Genomic DNA, 22,070 nt, shown 5'->3' with positions numbered 1-22,070 from the left:
TTAAAAAAACATTAAGTTTCTCATATATGCGGATGATATGAAACTATTTTTAGAAATTAGAAAAAATAATGACTATAATGTTTTTCACAAAGAAACACAAATCTTTTATACATGGTGTTGTAAATGTTTACTGGAATTAAATGTTAAAAAATGTAATCTCATGACTTTTAGCAGAAAACAAATCACGACTTCTGTGTCAATTACATTAGGTAATCAAACCGTTCAGAAATGCGATAAAATAAGAGAGTTATCTTAGATAAAAAATTAAAATTTGTGGAACATTACAACACAATTGTTCATAGAGCTAGTAATATGCTTAATTTTATAAAACGCTTCGGATATCACTTTCAAGATCCTTACACAATTAAAACTCTTTACGTAGCATATGTTCGGTCTATTTTAGAATATTGTAGTATTGTTTGGTCACCATTCATAAAAAAACACGAAGTGAGAATTGAGTCAATCCAAAAACAGTTTCTATTATATGCACTACGCAAGTTAAGATGGACAGTATTCCCTCTTCCATCTTATGAAGCACGTTGTATGTTGATAGATATTCAAACATTGAAAGAACGTCGGGACTATGCTATGATCTCGTTTCTAAACGATATCGTCATGCAGCGTATTGACTCATCTTACATATTGTCAAAATTAAATTTATATGCTCCTACTCGTCAATTACGCAATAGAAATTTGTTCGCGATAGGTCATCACCGAACAGACTATGCTAAATTCGGACCACTAAACCAGATGATGGCTGTGTATAACGAGCATTGTGAAAATATTGACCTTACCATGCCCCGAACAAGTTTAAAACAGTTTTTCAACTCTTTACGGCATCATAGTACATAAAAATAGTTTACAGGATAGTATATAAGTAATTAATATTTGTATAATGTAGTCTACACTTGATTGACGAAATAAATAAATAAATAAATAAAACCCCTCCCCCCTCTAAATATATCACCCGATTTTATTTTTTTCGATCAAACTGAAAAGGATGACATCAAGTTAAATTAAGGGGATGGACTGCTTTAGGAGACAAAATAGAAACTTGTTTTCGTGATTTTTGGAAAGGGAAGGAAAAGTTGAAGCTATTTAAAAATTTGTGTACATTTGGAAATCTAAAATAAAAATATTCCCTAACTAACTTTTTTCTAGTACATGTAGCGTTTCAAAACTATTTTTCCTTGAAAACTATGGGATCAAGAAACACGAAAAACCCTTTTTCATAAAGATGGGTGCTTCCCTTTCAGTACTAGAAGCTGCTCAATGTTTACCTTCCAATGCTCAATACACATTTCCAAGGATATTTACAATAGTCCAAATGCGTGGAAAACGATGCGAAAGACGGTCTGAATTGATAAATTTTCTATGTTTTCAATAATATTGCACCATTACGAAGATATATGAAAAATTCATTTTCCGTCGTCAACGTTAACTGTCCCTGGCAGCACTGCTCCATCGAAATTCAATCAGACCAATTGCAATAACTTCAGTTCTAGAGCTGATCCTTGTAATTATTAATGCTCAAATGACAGGAAATAGTCACATTTATCAGCTTTACTTGTTTTTGTGAGCGAATCTCGTCTCAATCAAAAGCTATAGCTGTTTTAAAAACGTTGTTGTCCACAAACAACATGGGCATGAAGGGGTTAAAAAAACTACAAAATGTTTTGTATTGCATTTGGTGATATAAGTCGTCGAAAAAACCCTGCGAGGGATTTACGTCAAGTTGATCGTCATCTGCGGATCGATTAACATCATTAATTTCACTACCGGTGATCTCTCCTTTGAATTGGCTGAGAGCGTAGTAGCGTGAGAAATTCCGCTGCTGAGGAACTTTCAGCAACAGTTGCATATAAATGGGAACGAATAGTGCCAAGAAGGATAAGAAATCCTGCGAAGGTGGCTGTAATGATATGAAAGTCATTATGGTCGGCACCTTTGGATCGGTTTGCGTCTCAGCAGGTGATGACATTTACAGCAGACCTGAGCAGGCCAGTTACATAGTAATTGCTGGACAGCAAGCAAGAAACAGGAGCAATGATAAAACCACGAACGATAAACACAAAATATAAGGAGCAAAAACACAATCTTCTGAAGTAAGATTGAAGTAAATGACGTAGCATTTTTGAGTGATTTTTAACACCCACCATCCCCCATCGTAGCATTTCGTCACAAACCTCTAAATTCTCCCTGGTAATTACGTAGCTTGACGGTAACCCTGCCCCCCTTGCCACCGTAAATTTTTTAAAAAATTCTGTTCTATTCCCCTTTAAAAAAGCTACGTAGCATGACATGACCCCCAACCCCCTGTCGTCACACATCATCACAAAATACAAAACTCCCCCCTCCCCCATATATTGCTACGTCATTTATGGACGATCCCTAACGGAAATTGGATCGAACAAGAGATTTAGATTTAGTCAGCAGGCTTACTACAAACCACTTTAGTAAGAATTGAACACTACCACGAACCAGCTTGCAGTGGTAATAAACAAGATTCGGTCCTCCAGTTCTCAGAAAAAATCTTTGAGATTTTCTATAGCTTTTCTTTTATAAGAAACGTAAAAAATCAAACCACCATCTTGGAGATTTTCTGCGCACGGGTCAGAGTCTCTAGACTCCAAACATTCTCTCAAAAGCCTTCCAAACTAGTTGCGTACATGTTAAGCTCTTAAAATGTGTTTGTCGCGCGATTTAAAAAATTAAACCCTCTAGGAACGCATACCGGATTCACTGGAACTGGCCAACTCTACACACTTAGAAAAAATTGTGTAAATTTACGTCTCCCTGACATATACAAGCATCAAAAATGGCTTACTTTTAAGTTTGATTTTAATTTTACATGACGTTGAATTTCGTAAATTACGTAATTTTACTCCACATATAGCGTTTGTTCTGAATGGCAGTAAGTGTAATTTTATGTCATTGCGCATGTAATGTATATGTTTCATGTAAAATTAAACGGAGCACGGTTATATTTCGCCATTTCATGAATTACGGTTTGTTAAATTCTGTCATGCTTGCAATTACGTCAACGATAAAATTCATATTTTTTGGTGTGTACCAAACTTAGTTTCTCACTTAGCTCTGAAAATCTTCGTTTTACTATTACATTATTATTATCGTATTTGAAGGACATCTTTATTTGGGCTTTTTATCTTTCTAACAACACTTTAAGGAGACTAATACAGATCAGATGAAAAATAATTTTAATTCACCTAGTGGTGCTATTGTGCCTTTCTTATTTCTACCAACCACGATTGTATGGCTGGTTATGTTCATGATATTGAAGTGTGGAAATGTCTATTACATTGTTAGTACACTTTGCACCTATATACAATAGCCAGGGGCGGATACAGAAAAAAAATCGGAGGGGTTCAAAATATTAATTTTGAAATGTTCGTTGTACAATACGTAATATGTAATAACCTCATTTAACATGGCTGACCAATTGGATCTTCTCGTACCTTACAAACCGCAGTGCATCTGTGCGACTTGGAACTATACTTTCAGACCCATTCGACATCACATCGGGTGTACCTCAAGGGAGTCACCTTGGACCTCTTCTCTTCGTGCTCTTTGTGAATGACATTTGCAGCGAATTGACGTCGTGTAATGTGATGTACGCAGATGATCTGAAAATTTATCGCATCATAACAACTCTGGTAGATTGTTGTGCACTTCAGATGGACATAGATAGGATCATGAGTTGAGCGGAATGACTATAAACATTCAGAAATGCAAAATAATCACATTCACGCGAATACTCTCGCCAATTACGTTTGAGTATGCAGTGAGCGCTGCGCCAGTAGAACGAGTTTCATCAATCAAGGACCTTGGTGTTATACTTGACCGTAAGCTACGTTTCATCGAACACTTCAATGCAGTAACTGCTAAAGCCTATGCAGTACTAGGACTCATCAAACGAAACACCCAAGATTTCAACGACGTCTACTGCCTGAAGGCACTGTACATCAGTCTGGTACGCAGCATTCTAGAGTATTGAGTTATCGTTTGGGCCTCGTATCACACCGTACACATTAATCGCAGTAGAACGGGTGCAAAAGAGCTTCGTCCGGTATGCCCTTCGACGGCTTCCCTTGCGAAATCGATTTGAACTACCACCGTATGAGCATCGTTGTGCTCTTATCAACCTGCCTATGCTACGAAACAGGAGAGTTTTTCTGCAACGACTTTTTGTGTTCGATCTTCTCGCTGACAACATTGACTGCCCTCTGCTTCTCGCTAAGCTGGACTCTGCGAAGAATGGACTTCTTTCGGCGCTCTACTCATCGCACGCAGTACGGCCAGAATAACCCGGTAGATGTTTGCTGTCAGCTCTTCAACAGCGTTATTTATCATTTTGACTTTAATTTAAGTAGAGAAATGTTCAAATTGAAAATAGGTTTAAGTTAGTATAGTATTTCAGTCTGTACGAAAATTATTAATTCGAAGACAATATATATCAAACAAACATAGATATATGCAACAATGGTAATACTCCTACATTTGTTTACGCAATTAGGAAAGAAGTTCTTGATCTGACTTTATGTAGTCCATTGATGTAACAAGGATTAAAGAACTTTCATGTAACGGAAGAAATCTCTCTTCTATGAAGTATGAAGCAAATGATATGCTAATAGAATCTTTCAGAGATAAGAGGAAAACTGATTGGGAGTTATATTATAAAAATTTAAATGTAGATATTGAAGGTTCTATAATAACTAAACAGGGTCTCGAAGCAGTCTCAGTAGAATTGACTAGTAGAATTCAACATGCATTTGATTTTAGCTGTCCTTTAAACGCTTAATGCCCCACAAATAGAGATATATCTTGGTAGAACAAAAGACTAGAACAACTTAGAAAGAAGGCTGGTAAATTGTTTAACAGGGCAAAGCAAACATCCAAGTGGGAACAATATAGAGAATCTCTCACCGAATACAATAGAGAGATAAGGCGATCTAAACGTAAAGACTGGAGACGAACTTGTGAAAACATTGAACATACTCCAGAAGTTGCGAGATTACACAAAGCTTTTCAAAGAAACACTCAAATGGACTGGAAACTCTAAAAATAGAAAATGAACGCTATACATCCACTGCTTCAGAAACATTGGAAGTTATGATTAAAGTTAATTTTCCAGACTTCGTGTCTCTTTTAAGTGAGGCAACTAACAAAACAAATATTAAACGTAGGCTTCCCAACAACACTAGTGAAAAGGAAATTTGGCTAATCAGATATTTATAGAATCTAGGGTAGAATGGAGCATTAATTCGTTTGATCCATTTAAATCACCTGATAGAGACAGGGTATTTCCAGCACTTCTTCAAAGAAGTAAAGGAATTCTTTACGCTCCACTTATGGAACTGTTCAGAGCTAGCTTAACGCTCGGATGCATCCCAGCCAGTTGGCGACAGGTTAAAGTAGTATTTATTTCTAAGGCCAATAGAAGAGACATAAACTCACCTAAATAATTCAGGCCTATAAGTCTCATCTATTATGCTGTAAACAATGGAGAAACTAACCGACTAATATGTAAAATCAAACCAATTAAAATCTAAACCATTAAATAAATTTCAATTCGCTTACCAAATAGGCAAATCAACAATTACAGCGCTTCAACCACTTGTCTCCAGTATTGAAAAATCAATCCAAATAAAAGAAATTGCAATAGGTGCGTTGGATCATATGATTCAATGAAACCGTCCATGGTAAAACGTGACTTCGACAGATGCATCATCGAAAGGATTGGTTCGATGCTAGCTGATCGAGATTATCAGCAAATCTTGGAAGTTCGACGATTACAGTGAAGATCACAAAAGGGTGCCCATAAAGAGGAGCACTGTCACCCCTTCTGTGGTCTCTAGTGGTTGATGAACTTCTTACAAATCTGGAAGCATAAGACTGCGAAGTTATTGGATTGGCGGATGATGTGGTAATACTTGTTTGGGGAACATTCGATAATGTTATAACTAACCGCATGCAAAGTGCTCTAAATTAAACGTCAGAATGGTGCAAACGAGAAGGGTTAAATATATATCCTTGAAAAAACAACCATCGTTCCATTCACAAAGAAAAGAAAATATGCAATGAGCGAGCAACAATTGGGAAATACTGTACTAAAAAGCTCAGGTGGATTTCACATTTACAGCAAAAAAATAAACAAGGCAACCAATTCCTTGTGGCTAACTAAACAAACTTTTGGAACTAAATGGGGACTAAGGCCAAAAATGATTCATTGGATATACATAGCTATTGTGAGACCCAGAGTTAGTTATGCAGCTTTGGTCTAATGGCCGAAAACTAAGCAAAAAATCACTAAAAAACTTGGGAAAAGTTCAACGTATTGCAACTGCTGCTATAACTTGCGCAAGGCGTAGCACTCCAATCAAGGCCTCAAATGCCCTGCTTAACCTACTTCCATTACATCAAGTAGTGCAATTGGAGGCTTAAAAGGCTGCGCTGAGGCTAAATCGGACCAAAAAAATCTTAAAAGGAAACCTTACAGAATATTTGAGTATCATGGGAAACATTGCAATCAATCCGATTGTATTAACTAATGAAGGCTTGATGGAGAAAAGGTACATATTTGAACAACCATTCAATATATTCGAAACAGAACGTATGGAATGGGAATCAGGAGGTCCTCAAGTTCTGTCAGGATCTATTATTGTTTACACCGATGGTTCAAAAATGGGAAATAGAGTTGGAGCTGGACCCACGGGCCCCGGGATAATATCAATGGGAGCCTGCCAACCGTATTTCATGGGCAACTCTTAATGTACTTAAATTCTTTACATGTACAACCAAACTGGTTTGAGGATGCATTCAATCACTTCCACAACTTGCCATGCATAACAAAATCAATCTACATTCTGGGTGCCTGGCAACAGTGGAAATGAAGGAAATGAGAAGGCGGAGCAACTCGCAAGGTAAGGCTGTTCGTTGGACCAGAACAATTCCGTGGTATATCTGGCAGTTTTCTGAAAGAAGAACTAAAAAATTGGCAGAGGAATATGGTGGAATCCAACTGGAAAATCTCCTCAGCAGCTGAACAGAGTAAACGATTCATAACACCAGATAATAAAGTAGCTAAAAACTTCTCAGCTTATCCAAGAAGGATTTCAGTACTATTACATGGTAATTACCGGGCACTGTGGTAGCAATCATCACATAAAGATAATTGGGAGGCTTCAAGATGACACTTGTTGTTTTTGCAATAGTCATAGAGAATCTTCGGAACATTTATTGTAAAATTGTCTTGCATTATTCACAAGAAGAAACAAATTCTTCGGATTGGGACCAACTGTACCATCGAGAATCTGGTCAATCTCTCCTAAAAGGTAGTCAATTTCATTCGATATAAAATACCTGATTGGGAAAATGCTAAAAATCCAGGTTACTCAAACAAATAGTAATTAGATGAGCTGGTGAGCAAATATTAAACAGAGGATGTACCACAATAGATCAAAACACTGGTCGCAGTGGATCCAACAGTGACAATAGCTCTCCAGCCACGAACAGGATGAGCACTACACCTATTGTCAGGATCATCAGAATGTTGCATTATACGTGTATAACTAATTTGGTCAATTCCTAAACTGCAAAAAACCCTACATTTTTGCAGACATCAGAGCGTAAGTGATTTTTTTTTTTCAATTCGTTCTTTTTTATTTTTTTGTGAAAAAGCTCGATTTTATATACTTCAGGTAGGGGAAGGTAAAAACATATAATAAGTTTACCTATCTTTTCCGAAATCTCATTTCGAAATATCTCCAAATCGAGTTTTCGAGCTATAAATATGCTTACAATTTCAGACCGTTTTATTAAAAACCCAGCTAAGATAAATGAGCATAATTTTTAATTGATATCAGGCATTTATTTTCTGATTTTTAGTGAAATATTTTCCGAGATTCAGCAAAACAAGTGTAACTTTTACTGACACTTCGACAAAAGCCTTGACGCTGAGGGCGCAGATGTGTACAAGATGCGAAAATGAAATTGAATTAGAATAATTTTGGTAGAATAAGTTAAGTGTGTTGGAAAGTTGGTAGAATAAGTCAAGTGTGTTGGAGATTTGATAGAATAAATTCAGTGTGTTAGTACTGGAACTTACGGTAATATTTTTCTCATTAAATAGTATTTTTCAAGACATGTCAACTACACATTCGATAATAGCGTTAATAATTATAGAAAATGTTTCTTGTTTTCTTTCAATTCATTCTCACGCTTCACAAAGTAAGAAAAGTTTTACATCTCGCTCATAAATATTGCACATCCTTTGCGCTTATTGCCACCAGCGATGAAAGGTTCTCTTGTGTACACCTGTTTCGTTCAAAGCAAACGAGTACTCGTCGGTTGTTCAGTTCCAAGATTCGCGAAGTATCCTTCAGCATAAACCTGTACACAACGCACACACATAAGGAGGATCGGCACTATTCACAATTTGTCAAGATACTTGAATTTATAAATAAATCAACACTGTAGCATAGTAAGATCTAATTCATATGTATCAACCGTCACTAAGGAAATCAATTCAAGCGCTGAACAATATCGGAAGAATCAATCACGACTTTTCAGTAGTGTCTTTTATTCTGCTTCGCCACAAAACACATCTCGAGATGAATAACCCGCGCGACAGGCTATAAGGGTAGCACAGGTGCAATGATAATAAAAGAATGGAAAGAACTTTAACCTGACCGAACGTAGTGTTATCGGCTAGACAGACCGGCGTCTAATGAGAAAAAATATCGTACTACAATGGCTTATATAAAATATGCTACCTGATGATGGTCTCACGATGCTCGGGTCGCGATCTTCGAAGGTGATCATCGGGTAGTGGACCTCACCGCCAGCGCAGAGCCGCAACCCGCTTGCCTTAGGTGGCAGGAACAGGTAGGTACAACAGAACAACACCGCATTGTACGAGTCCATAGCCGTGCTCCATCGGAGCGGTTTACGACATGAATAAATGTGTTGATCGAGCCGGGGGTCCTCGAAACAGTTTAATTTGCTTTTTGGAGGCAGCAACCTGTGTGTCAACTTTCAAGACACCGAAAGAGTTGCTGGTTTCTTTTTCAGAAAAGGTGGAAGAAATTGTTCCATCACTGAGAATTTTCTTCGGCGTAGCAGGTTAGTTATTAGAGGAATGAGCGATCGGCATGCAAACCGTCCTAATATTACTTATTTCAGGTTCTGGTCACAGCGTGACAAAGTGATGAAGGAATTCAAATTAAGACCACCTATAAATCTCGAAATAAAAATATCTTTTTTAATTATTTTTGTTTTGAATCATTCGTGCCAAAGCGAATCTGGCAGAGCTGAGCCTGTTACTAAAGAAGTCGTCGATACGGTTTGAACGGTCGAATAAAAAGGATAACAAAAAGTAGTTTATCTACCGGTTGATTGTGATTTCGATTGACGATCGTATAGGTAATGTGAAATAAACTGGAACAGAACATCTGATCAGGTTTTCAGAGCGGAAGAGGTCTCGTGCGTATCGTACAACACAAAATTTCTCACGGTAGTATAGCATACAGCAAAATGATTCATGAATAAGGTGCTTTGCCAATTCAAAATAAATAACCACATTATTTTCATCTTGATTGAGCTGTACAATATTTTATTCTGATACTAATACAAGTACAAATACAACAATTATTCGCCATCTGAGCTACTTTTTAACTGAGCTTTCGCTAACTTTTCCCAGTTAAAAAACATTTAAACATCAAAAATTTACCGCAAACGAAATTTGATATTTAATTTTAAATAATTTAAATTTGTAATTAACTCTTTGTATGGCCCAGAGTTCAAGGTTATGAATGAAAGTTATTTTTGTGGACACACGGTTCTTTCACTAAGTTTAGAATGTGTTTTCATTCAATTCGAAAATAAAAACTCTTTTGAAACAGGTGGTAATATAGTCACAGGCAAGCAATCATTGTTTTTTGTTTCGATTATAGTTCTTTCCATCTTGTGGTAGTTCGCACTTTTTCGTGGTTCGTCGTTCGTTTCGATCGTTCGCCTCTTGACGAACAGAACAGACAAACCACTATAAGGAAATTTCTCTAAAAATATCGATCCACCAATTTTGCTCCACCCTTCATACACGGTCCCAAACACTACATTACAAGTGGCTTATCCCTCGGTCTCGGAAACATTGTTTCACTCTACGGACAGGTCACTTGTGATGCATTTTTAAAAATCAGCGAAAATGAATGCATTTCATTACAATAGAAAAATCATAATGTATTTTGCGTTGCATGCAATGCATTTTGCACTGCGTGTAAGACGTCAAAACCCTACAAAAAAACTAGCCAACATTCAACAAAACGTCAAATAAAGTGGATCAGCGTAGGACGTTGGTTAAATAAACTTTTCTGCGAGGGAGTGCAAAGTTGATGCAAAAATGAAAAGGACATAATACATGCGAGCCACAACATAGCTGCCACGCCGCACACACCCCTCTCCCCTGCATAACCATGTATCTGACATGAGCAAATATAAAAATACGTTTTTCAACACACTAACCTTGCTGGTGTGCCACGAAACTGCTACTTAAGGAAGCTAGAACATTTTCCTATACCATCAATCCGAGTTTTTGAAAGAATGCCATCTGTAGCTCCTATTTTCGAAACACTCTTATTTTTCTTCTTCTCGTTTTCATTGCACTTTTTCAAATGCACTTTATTCACACACCACTGCAAAAATACTCGCGAAACTTTAATCGTTTACTAACAAAACTTCAAATTTTCTGCCAATGTGCAGATGACCAAAGGAAAATGTTCGGAAACTCTCATTTGTGCGTTTGAATTTTCACTTCAGATTTCAGTTTTTCTCAATGAAATTGGTTGGGACAAGCGTGTGGTATAGGTTGGGACACTATACAATTACACATGCGTACAAGTTTGACATGTAAAAACTGTGAGTCAGATTAACTTTATCAAATGGAAGTAATTAAGTCTTTCAGTTACTTATTCTTATTCTAAAATACCAATTACCAAATAAATATTAACCAAAAAATAAATATAATGCATTAAAGTTAAAATTGCCTTTAATTATTTAAATTGTATAAAGTGTCCCAAACTATACGACACTTTTTTTGGCCATTTTGCCGTCATGTAGAAAATTGATCCTGAGTCTTATTTAAAATTGCAAGTAAACATTTTCCATTCGCAGACATTAAGCCACATAATATATCTACAAAATAGATTACTACTAGCTAAAAAATATTGTCATGGAAACAAGATATCAGCCTCTAAGCAAACCCGTCCCAACCTAGACTACATTCCCTTACGCATCCGTACTTTACTGCCTCTTAGAATCATATAAAAACATTCTAACTGTTGAGTGATTTATACCCAACGCCTAGTTCAGGTACATAAACTCCAAAATGGGCTGTGTGGTTTCACTTAATATTGGCTTTCCGCACTGAAGGCATTAGTTAGGTAAAAAGAATGAAAGAATATAAAATTACTTTTCCGGTAGCGTGTGATCTGTCCCTAGATTTCACTACTGGACTATCAACCGTATACTTGCGTATACCTCAGTGCCGCCTTCATCGCATATGCGACCACAGCTCCAACTAAACAACATATTTCAAATCACCGTAAGAACAGACGAAGAAGTGTTTCCGAGTGCATATGTTGGTCTGCGACAAAGTTGCCATCGGCCACGTTTCATCTTAGTATTCTGAGAGCATAACAAGTTGAACTATTCTTGCTAATTAAAGCATTGAATCGTTTAACACTAGCAAATAAATTGTTCGATTGATGAACGATAATCCAGCACAGATGACGCATCATCCCGTTCATAATATTCCTGACTCCACACAGCCATTTATCATCCTAACTCATCATCATCGGAACTCTCTGAAGATTCCTCGTCGGAGCTGGTTGTTTGGTCAAGTTATTAACGATATTATCACTTTCACTGTTACTTGCAATAAGTGACATATAAAAACTAGAGTGGCACAGGGATGTATAAAAAATAAATACCGCAGAACCAAGTTAGAAAAATTTTCAATTCATTAACGAATTCCTACGATAAATCTGAATCAAATCTGCTGTAGCTTATTTTAGCACAAACGAATCTAAGTATGTATGAAGTTTGCTGTGAGAAAACAATGCGTTTTCATTAAATTAGCTGAATTGGGGTTACCAAATAGGCTGAGAGCAAAATGAGGATATTTTGAATCTCGACCGAGACTAACAAATTTTACTCATCTTTCAGTAAAATATGATTTTTGAGTGGTTTTTAGAAAAGATACGCAATATTGTTTTTTTTTTCAGAAACAGCGATTTTTCTGGGGCCTGAAGAACTGTGCAGAACGTAAAGTCGATTGGTTAGCGTAGCATGCCACATTACATTTAAAATTGGTATGCATATCAGTACGAAGACACATTTTACCTTTTACATTTCCATTTCCTAAACCAAAGTTTTTCCTGAAGTATACAACTTATTGCTTGAAGTATAGTCCACGAAGTGACTAAGAAATTTGCCGAAAATATTTTTTTATTTGTTTATTTGGAAGCAGGGCATATACCCTTGCTTGAACTGAATTTTGTTTTAACTCTCTCTCTGTCTCTCTCTCCAGCAGGTATAAAACCTCCTCATCTTTTTTTTATCAATAGATAACAATCACCCAAATGATACATTTCGAAACTTATAACTACGATTAAAACGAACAGCATAATCTTAACAACTAAAAACTAGCACTAGACTACACACACCAAAAAAATCTGAATTTTATCGTTGACGTAATTGAAAACATGACACAATTCAACAAACCGTAATTTACGAAATGACAGAACATTACCGTGTTCCATTTAATTTTACATGAAACATATACTTTACATGCGCAATGACTTAAAATTACACTTCCTACCATTCAGAACAAACGCTGTATGTGGAGTAAAATTACATGATTTACGAAATTAAACGTCATGTAAAATTAAAATCAAACGTAAAACTAAGTCATTTTTGATGCTCGTATATGTCATGGTCAGGAGACGTAAATTTACACTATTTTTCTAGGTGTGCAGCTAACAAGATAATGAGATCAGAAACGATTTCTTTGCAGCACTGCGAGACAAATGAAAGACGAAGACATTGGAAAGACGACATATACTGACGAAAGGTTCCTTATAATCAATTCTTAGGGTTCCTTATCATTTGTTCTACGACGACGAATGTCAATGTTCAAAAGTTGTAGAAGTTCGGAGCTGTCGATTCGAGATTGCAGTAAATCGGAAATGAAAACTGCTTCCGAAACATCCCGGCTTACAGACAAGAGAACTTACAGCAATCTATGTAGCTTGGTAGATTCGGCGGTTCCCTCCGTGGATGTCGAAGAAGTGCTAATCTAACAAATTTGCGCTAAATAGCTTCAATGCGTTTAAGGTTCAAAGAACTTTCGGTGAGCGTCTACACGAATTGAACGCTTGGTAGTATGCGTTGGAAAAAATGCGTTCAACTTTGTCATTGGTTTATCCATATAAAGCATTTATTTGACTCCAAAAGAAGAACATCGGTCGATTTATTAGATTATCAGGATTCAAATCATGCAAAATAGTTGGTGAAAAAACAATTGATCAGGTGGAATGGTGCTTTTGAAAAGGTGGCGGTGATTTTTGGTCACACCACCACACTGTCCCGGGGCACGCAACACAACTGTGTAAAGAAAAAACCACAACCACTTTTTCAAAAGCACCATCCCGCCCGGTTAATTATTTTTACATCAACTATTTTGCATGATTTGAATCCTGATAATCTAATAAATCCACCGATATTATTCTTTCAGAGTTTAATTAATGTTTTATAGGATAAATCGGCGGCAAAGCTGTACACAATTTTTCCTGCGCACATGCTGAAACAAAAGTAACTTGAGCCTTGATATCATTTTGTTTATAAGGTGCCCAGACTACATTGCTGTATTTGTGTGTAGAATGAACCGAAGCACAATAGAGTGCTTTTAAACAATTTATATTGGTAAAGTTCTTACGGCCAATTTCTTCACTTGGATGAAAACCGGTTTTCATTGAAACCCGTTTTTCGGCTAATCGGTCATCAGCAACCTGAAAACTAGTTTTCAGCGAAAACCGATTTTCATCTAGTGAAGAAATTGGCCGTTAGTGACTCTAAGAATGAATCCTAGCAGCTTAGCGGTAGCTAGATTGATCCGCGGCGACTCAAACTAATTTTTCATAGTACAATACTTCCGTTCCAATACAGAAGCCCGTTTCAAAATGTTCGTCCGGAATTTTACCCGATTTTGTCAACGTGAATATCGCGCCGTTGCACTGAATGAAGAAATAATTTTTTTTCGCTATCTAGTTGTAAATATGTATAACAATTTTGTGACTAATTCCGTACAATGTACCGACCGAGCGAACAAGCGTTGCTAAGACTGTTCCTTTGTCATTCAATTAACTGCGACACACGTATAAAAATTAAAAATGGACAATAAGAAAAATTCGTCAGTTTGCTTTTCATCGTCGTAGCAGCTACTGCAGTGACCAGTACAAATGAGACCGCAGGAAAGAAGTACTAGTATACTACAACACTTCTAACGTTTAAAAATAGGGGTCCCGTTTCCAAAACAAATCGGCTGAGATATTACTCGATTTAGTAATTGTGAGCGCGAAATAAAATTATCTTTACAACGTTCATTTCAAACTCCTCAATTTTCAGCAATATTGAGAAAATCGTGCAGTTTGCATCCAAAGGGAACGAGAGCCAAATCATCTGTAGTCGATTCAATTCGCAACCACCTTCAAAGGGACCGGGCAACGAACGAAAACAAAATTAACTTTTGCTTCACTTGCAAACAAACACTTCCCACGAGGTACGTTTGTTGCTGCCCGCGGCGAACTGGCCAAACATGCCGTATCGGAAGCACGTCATGCATGCAGCCCTTTTCTGGACCACCAAAACAAATAGTAATAGAATTTATCATTGAAATAATATTTATTAATACTTGTTGTTATTGTTGGCAAAAAACATCGCTAATTCGTTGTTTGTCATCTACTTGGGCATTTGTTTAAAATTGTCTAATTGTCTACCAGTTGTTAGGACTAAAAATCGCAAGCCAAGCTATTTTTTATGTTCTGGAAAAATATTTATTTAGTTGTTCGTTTATAAAACATAAACTTTTGTATTTGCATGTTTTTATAGCTTGTTGATTTTTTATTTTATTGTTGTTCAACAAAATGAGCAGGTAATGTCAGTTACAGAACCAATGTAAAGTAGAATACACTTTAGCCTATTTTTTACACGGAAGGGTAGTGCATTCATCTACTCTCCAGAGTCCAGTGATGCTACCCTTTTCGACCAGCATCAAAATACCAAATTGTAATAGAACGCAATTTGCGTAACAAACTGATCTTCTGATTGGGTCGCACAGTTCCATTGGTGGGAACGTGCGTGTCGCGTAAATCGTACTTAACTCAGGGTGAAGGTTACCAAAGCGGAATCATTTGCAAATTCAAGAAACGCTTGATGCACTGTGTTACTACTTTTCACTACTCATCGATTTACAACCGTTAGAAGAATACTCAAATAGAAAACCAATGCCACGCTAGTGAGCGCCGACAGCATTTACAAATTGACAACGAATTCAATTAAAAAGGGAAGCGATTCAATAGCTTGTTTTATGAATTGTACTTAATCAAGCTTTTTTTTATTTCTGTCGGGTAGCTGAACCTCGCGGAACATTTAAATACAACAATAAACACAACTCGAATACGCTGGATTGGATTTTAAAAGCATTTCGATTTTATTGATGGTCTATAAAAATAAAAATAGCCTGAAAATAGCACGTATAGATATAGATCGTTATTTGTGAATGACCTCTACAAAACTTTTTTTTAACACGACTTAATAAATATAGTAGAACTTCAGCATGTTATGAAAAGTTGCTCGTCTGATTAAGATGCGTATCATTCTAGAAGAGATCATTGATCTATCTCTTGCGGCTTAGGCGTTATTGTGTAATTTTTATAAAATTAGCGAAAGCTTTTTCGAATGAACAGTCAGCACTAGTTGCAATTAGAAGTGCTACATAAACAATGTAAAACTTAATAGAAATTAAAGAAATAAAAACTAAAGTGTTTCAAATGATGTCCAATATCTTCGAAAATACTCTAGATAAGAACGATTATGCGTTAATGAAAATTGTGTATTTTGACGATTGAAAGATCTTCATAGAATATATGAAACTCGTAGGAACGGTTATTGAAACGATATTCAAGAACAAATTTATGGGGTCATCCGCTTATAACTATAACTTCTAAAGCATTTAAGGTTCACCTGAGAATGCCTCGAAAAGTGATCTTTTTTTCAAAACGAAAAAATCAGTTTTTCGGCAAAATATTCACAAAAATCAATCAGTGGTGTTCTAACAATACTTCGAATACATTGCTCGGTTCTCAAAATGAATGTCTGAAGAATAGCGAAAAAATGTTTTTTTTTCGTTTTCAAAGACGGTAGCTTTTTATGTTTTCTCGGTTAAACCTTAAAGAAGAGCCTTAGTGTATTCAGCAAATATATTTCCACAACTTTCCCAAAGACCTCATCTCATTTTTTCTTCCAAGAAAAAATATCTGAAGTACCTAATAATTACCTTTAAGTGGACTAATCACTAAAATCATAGCAGAAAATGATGCGCCTTGTATTCCGCTGACGTTACCTCAGCCGTTTTGACGTAAATAGTCAATCACTATTTGAAACACGATATTGTCCATTTTTATAATTCAAACCTTTTTACGGAACATGCCTAACTTGTCAAGATAATATTTAAAAAGTTATGTTAATGAATTGGCTCTTAACCAAGCGGCAATAATGTAGAAAATAGTAAAGATAAGGACTTCGTGTTTTCAGCAAAAGCTTGCTCTACAGCTTTTATTTATTTGTTTATTTATTTCTAATTTTCGGTATACACCGTACATGCGCCTTTTAAAACTATATATTTTTTATATTAACAACTTCTTGGAAATGTTGAATTCGAACAAAGAAGAAGTTTAATCTACGGCAACATCTTTCTAATCCATGTCCATATGCAGAACGGTGTCCAGGAATCCACAACAAAGTGAGAATTAACCCTTTCATGCCCACCTTTTTTCTAGTGCATGTAGGGTTTCAAAACCATTTTTTCTTGAAAACGGTGGACCGCGGTGGGATCAAAAAACACGAAAAGTCTTTTTTCTTGAAGATAGGTGTTTCCCTCGCAGTGCTAGAAGTTGCCCAATATTTCCCTGCTAATGCTCAATACAATTATCCTAGAATATTTACAATAGTCCAATTATGTGGAAAACGTAGCCAAAGACAGTATAAATTGATGAGTTTCATCAGTTTTCAATAATATTGCAACATATCGAAGATATGTATATGAAAAAATCACTTTCCGTTGTCAACGTAAACTGTCCCTGGCAGCATTGCTCATCGGAATCCAATCAGACTAATTACAATAACTTCAGTTCTAGAGCTGATCCTTGTAACTGTTAGTATTCAAATGAAATGCAATAATCACATTTATTAGCCTTACTTGTGTTTGTGAGCAAATCTTGTCTCAATCAAAAGTTATAACTGTTTAAAAACATTGTTGTCCACAAACATCATGGGCATGAAGGGGTGAAGTCAAAATTTCTCATTAGAGCGAAAATGTTTGGAAAAACCATATAGGAAAAATATATATAGCTATGTGAGGATACAGAGATAGAAGATCTGGACTATCGATATTACCTGATAGCAAGCCGAAAAAAAAATTCTTGCCAGGAAGATACTGTGAGTTACCAGAGTTTGCAGACCGAGTAGCATACATCTACCGGCGTAAGGCGGCAATATCGTGTATCGTTCCATGGAAGTTTCCTTAGAGCGAATCGCACGACATCTATTTGTATACCTTCTAGCCGGTCACTTTGAACGGCATGGTATGGTTCCCATAGTTGCACTGTGTACCACAGAAAACTTCTGATCAGAACACACTAAAGTGATTTTGGTGCGTAGAAATCTATTTTTTGGCTATACGACTTTTCATCGAAGAGAGTTAAAAATTAGGTGTCCTCTACAAAATTGTTTAACAAACATTTTGTAGTGATTTTTCAAAGCCAGTCCATATTTTATCTCTCGTTCTTGAAAAGTTAGTGTTGACGCCCTCTATACGATCACAGTTGGAACTAGCATTTTCTAGCCAAAACATGACTCGTAAAATATGCATACGAAAATAATTCTAATTCTGCAAAACCTGACCATTATTTTACAAAAATGTATAGTTCGTGAGAATCTAGTACTGTTACACAACCATGCGCTGTTAAACCTCATGCCAAGCTGACTCAGCCCAGTCAAAAAAGGCAAGTTGCTGTCTAACCAACACGGATGCGCTAATTGCCCTTCAATTTGCCAGCAATTTGCTGGCAATTAGGAGACTATTTCAAATGCAACATTTGGGCGATCTGCCGCCGTCATTTTTTTTTGCCGCCCAACCCGCCCCCAAATCGCCCAGGGAACGCGCTATTTAATCGCCCTTAATAGCCTAATATGAAAATTATAAACAATACTTATTTTCGGATTCAATATCTACTCACATAAACTTATCGGTATACTAGGTAATCACCACCAAGCTATAGGAAGAATCAATGGTGAAGTTGATATTTCACGCAATCTGACTTTCATAGGGACTTTAGGTCAGAGATCTTGTTCCACTATACTTACATACGATTTAACAATTTCCCACATTCGTTGGCTAAATGAAATGCACTAGACAAATAAAATACAAGCGAGAACACGCCAATTGTTTAAAAAACAATTTTAAGCTTGAGCCGAACATGAACCGCCATGTTTGAAAAACGCAAAAAACAACCAAGTCCATTTCAGCCGCCAGAAAATTTGTCAAAGAGTTGAAATTGCCTTTAAATCGTATTCGCAAATTGCATTTGTTCCTAGAAACAATTAGCACAGGCGAGTTGAGCCAAACGTCAAGCTGTTTAAATCGCCTGACCATGTTTGTCCGCATTTTTTTCCGGGTGGCATCAATTCGTCAATAGCTTAATCTCTTCTTCTAACAAAGCCTGCAACTTCGACAAAGTTGTAGACAATTAAATTAGATTTCTTATTTTCACTTGCAGTGATAATCTGACGCATACAGTGCCACCTAGCGGTGAAATTTCGAGATTCCATGTAAATCGTTGAAAAATTCCATACAAACATATGGCACGTTGGTCCGTTAGTTAAACTTGTCCGATTTACTTTTAATTTGGAGTAGGTACTCCTGGTGGAACTATGAATTGAATCAGAGGTGCGCCGATTGAGTTTTCAATAAGTCAACATTTTTCTGGGCAGTCTAGTTTGCAGGTTTTTTTTTATTGCGCGACGAAAAAAATGCGTCAAATGAAGCCCTGTCAAAAAAAATGCGGACGAACATGGTCAGGTGATTTAAAAGGTTTGACGTTTGACTCAACTCGCCTGTGCTAATTGCCCCTAGGAACAAATGCAATTTGCGAATGCGATTTAAAGGCAATTTCAATACTTAGACAAATTTTCTGGCGGCTGAAATGGACTTAGTTGTTTTTTTGCGTTTTTCAAACATGGCGGTTCATGTTTGGCTTAAGTTTTAAATTGTTTTTTTTTTAAACAATTGGCGTGTTCCCGCTTGTATTTTGTTTGTTTATTGCACTTAATTTAGCCAACGAATGTGGAAAATTGTGGAATCGTGTGTAAGTATAGTGGAACAAGATCTCTGAGTCTAAATGAAAGTCAGATTGTTATAAGTTTTGGTGTGCAATACGAATTTCACCATCGATTCTTCCTATAGTCTGGTGGTGATTACCTAGTGTACCGATAAATTTATGTGAGTAGATAGTGAATCCGAAAATAAGCATTATTTTTAATTTTCATATCAGGCAATTAAGGGCGATTAAATGGCGCGTTCCCTGGGCGATTTAGGGACGATTTAATGGCGGGTAGAGCGGCAAAAAATGACGGCGGCAAATCGCCCAAATGATGCATATAAAATAGCCCTCGAATTGCCAGCAAATTGCTGGCAAATTGTAGGGCAATTAGCGCATCCGAGTTGGCAAATAGCCCCCCGCTAGCCAGCAACTTGCCCTTTTTGACTGGGAGTTGACCAAATTTTGATCGTAACTCCCTTTAGTATACCAGTCGTCTTGTATCAAAGTTTAATTGTTGATTGTCGAATGGATAAATTGTTCAAATGAGAATACATTGACCTCGTAGTAATACAAGAATGTATTTTAAACGGTTTTTCGAGGAATCATGTTATGAAAACTTTTGCTTGCATTCTTTTTACAAAACGCGACAGATTACTTCGTAGATCCTATCACTTTCTATTAAAAGTATTTCAACACTGTTTGACTCACTGCTTCGGTAAACGATCGGTTCAATAATCCAGTTTTTCTCCCCACCTTTCACGATATTGTCCCAAGATTCGATTGTATATATCGCCCTGTCTCGATGCATATCACTTCATATATCCACAAAAATACCTGAGAAATAAACGATGGTGTAAGAGTTTCGATAAATCATCATATAAAGGTAGCCGTAAAGTGTCACCATCTGAAACAGTTTTTTATCCCGTCATCGAAGAGCTGGTTTAATGGATATTCGAGTAAGTTCGTCAGTCCAAACTATCATTTCCTGACACAGCACCAACAGCGGTCGAGCTTCAACCAGCTTAACCATCTAAATCCAATTGGCCAGTTAGTGCATCGATGGTAGCGGTGTTTTGTCCAAGAGACGATTTATAGGCTACTGATGTGATAGATGGTTCGTTGTTTTGCTTGTGGCACTATTTTGTGTGCTAATGGATGGTGGCTCATTTCGGGAGAGTATACAGGATGCCGTTATCTTATCAAGTGTTCGATATTTCACCGCTGATTTATTGTTGACAGACAAGTCTAAAGTCATTTGACAGCAGCCGGAAGCCGAGGCAAATTTGATGGCGGGTGATGAAGACGAATCTCTTGAAACTTAAATTATGAACCGCTAACCGGCTTGACATGTGCTCAGATAGATTATAACGGAAAAAAATTATCCAATTGAACGGAGTCGAGTTTAGAGTTCAAGCTCGATCTCACGTGAAAGGTCATGGTCAGCATGAAAAAGCAAAAAAATAGCCTAACGGTGTAACTAATGAAGATGATTGATCAATGAACCAACGGAATTGTAATTGGAATGATAAACAGATTATCGCTACCGATCACAATGAAATCATAATCAATGATGTGAACATCAGTAGCTGACTGTACGCAAATATTGGGTAAATAGTTCGGATATATATATATATATATATATATATATATATATATATATATATATATATATATATATATATATATATATATATATATATATATATATATATATATATATATATATATATATATATATATATATATATATATATATATATATATATATATATATATATATATATATATATATATATATATATATATATATATATATATATATATATATATATATATATATATATATATATATATATATATATATATATATATATATATATATATATATTGAACAGTGCAAGGTTTTGCCATCGCATTAAAATTGTACCCACACTTAACATATCCCTCAAAAGTTTTCAAGGGAAAGTATGTAATGACGGACACATAAAAGGTTCATTACAATACACTAAATTGCTCTCTAAGCAGATAAATAGGTTTAAAATCATTGAATGACACAGTACCCGAGCAAAGTCTGATAACAACTTGAGAACTGAACTTGATGTTGTGATGTAGAAGGTAATGATTGCTCAGGTTGTTATCATTTTGGTCGTTTTAACGGTTAAAAGATCAAAATCGAAAGCAGAAAACTATTTATACTATCAGTGTAAATATTTCATTGATAACAAAATATGTAATCAATTTTATGTTTGCCAAAGAAATAGAAACAAACGTTTTCTTCTAAAAACGCAAAGCATGGAAACACATCAAAATAAGATCAATATATGATGTCATATCTGAGAAAATTTTAACCGATATCAAAATAAGAATTCAATTTGACGCCTAGTATCAAAATATGTT

General features: G+C 36.1%; 1 protein-coding gene across 3 annotated transcripts in view; it reads right to left on the bottom strand.

Moving 5' to 3' along the window:
- Positions 1-22,070, bottom strand: part of LOC131676155 (scoloptoxin SSD558) — a 431,501-nt gene that overhangs the window by 62,870 nt on the left and 346,561 nt on the right. Inside the window, exon 1 of one of the 3 annotated variants that reach the window (XM_058955277.1) lies at positions 8,126-8,732. The exons of 1 other annotated variant lie outside the window; for it this stretch is intronic. The gene's annotated coding sequence lies outside the window, so the exon portion shown is untranslated. Of the gene's footprint in view, positions 1-8,125; positions 8,733-22,070 lie in introns of those variants that run through there. One more of the 3 variants, XM_058955291.1, reaches the window with a different exon arrangement.

Source organism: Topomyia yanbarensis, chromosome 1, assembly GCF_030247195.1.
Source record: "Topomyia yanbarensis strain Yona2022 chromosome 1, ASM3024719v1, whole genome shotgun sequence".
NCBI classification, from domain to species: Eukaryota; Metazoa; Arthropoda; class Insecta; order Diptera; family Culicidae; genus Topomyia; species Topomyia yanbarensis.
The sequence above is the reverse complement of the archived record's forward strand: the minus strand, read 5'-3'. Positions and strand labels throughout refer to the sequence as shown.